Here is a 1401-nt window from a genome sequence, read left to right on the forward strand (position 1 = left end):
GTAGTGACGAAGCAGGTTGGATTTCTTTTTCCTAGATCTAGAATAGCTAGGTCAATCTCTGCAAGCTTAGATGAGGGACATGGAAGTTTCTGAGGAGTAAAACAATCAAGCAAGCAAACTCTTGCTCATCAAGAAACTTAAATGCAAGTATTCTTTGCCTACAAGATGTTTAAGAACTCTCCCTGTAACTTACCAATGACTGGGACTCAAAGGATGTGTGCAGCTGAGACCCTTCCACAAGCAGGACCTGGATTTGCAGTTGTAGGTCCAGAATCTCACATTTTCTGTCCCACATCTCAGTGTTAGTCACTGTCTGCAAAGGTGACGATGATTCTAGAGGAAAAAGCAAGAAAACTCTGACAGAGAAGGTGGGGATTAGCTGAGGCACATGGATGCTGGCTCACTGCTGGCAGCAGCCAAGCTACTGACATTTTTCTTTTAGAAGGACTCCTTGTATTTATTAAGAACAATATATGTTTACTGGGCTGCTTAAAATAACCACGTACTTTTCATGTGAAAGTTTGCTTTCAAAATGTGTTTTGGTCTAAGTGTAAATGCTTCTGAGGGCTGGGATATAACTGTAATAACCGAAGTAACGATAAAGAGGAGAAAGCTTGAAATAAGGTACCAAATTGTAACAATAAGGGCAATCTGGGTCTCACACAAATCAGCAAAAGCTGTAATAGATCAGTGGATGTTTTTAAAAAAACTAAGGTTAGGTTTCTTCTAGCAAATCACAAGTTCATTTAGAGGTGTGCTGCTGCCTCTGTTGTGGCTGCAGGTGTTGCTCTCAGTGCAATGGAGCAGCAGGCAGTGCTAGGAGCTGCTGATTCCCTCCAGGACAGACCTTGCACCTCTCCCTTCTCTCAACCAGAGCCGTTGCTGGACGAGTAGAAAGAGACAATAAAAAACCGCAGCTCCCGGAGATGAAAAAAACACTACCGCGCCTCCCCGTCGGGGAATCGAACCCCGGTCTCCCGCGTGACAGGCGGGGATACTCACCACTATACTAACGAGGAGTGAAAATACCGCCCACCAGCTCCTCATTTGAGCGACCCCCAGGAGCCGCCCGCCTCCCCACAGCCCACCCCTCCTCCTGCCGGCTTCCCCTTCTCTCCCTCTCATGCTGCGGATGGCTGCTCAAAACCCCGGAGTGGCAGCTGCCGGCCCTGGCCTGAGCCTCTCGTGCACCGTGGGCCAGGGCTGAGGCAGGTTGTGCCATTTTAACCGAAAGCACACGCACCCACGAAGCTTCCCGGGCGAGGGTCAAGCTCGAGGGCCAGTATTTGCTTTACAAACATGCACATCCAGTGCATGGGGCCTGCTCAGTGTTGGGGCCTGCTCTGTTTAATATCTGTGTCAGTGATCTGGAGCAGGGGATCGAGGGCACCCTCAGGAAAC

The 1401-nt window shown here is 49.1% G+C and overlaps 1 non-coding gene across 1 annotated transcript; it reads right to left on the minus strand.

Moving 5' to 3' along the window:
- Positions 1–947: 947 nt before the first annotated feature.
- On the minus strand, positions 948–1019 carry TRNAD-GUC (transfer RNA aspartic acid (anticodon GUC)). Its single transcript has one exon. It is a non-coding gene; the product is annotated as a tRNA-Asp (tRNA).
- Between the last annotated feature and the right edge of the window lie 382 nt (positions 1020–1401).

Source organism: Colius striatus, chromosome 9, assembly GCF_028858725.1.
Source record: "Colius striatus isolate bColStr4 chromosome 9, bColStr4.1.hap1, whole genome shotgun sequence".
NCBI lineage: Eukaryota > Metazoa > Chordata > Aves > Coliiformes > Coliidae > Colius > Colius striatus.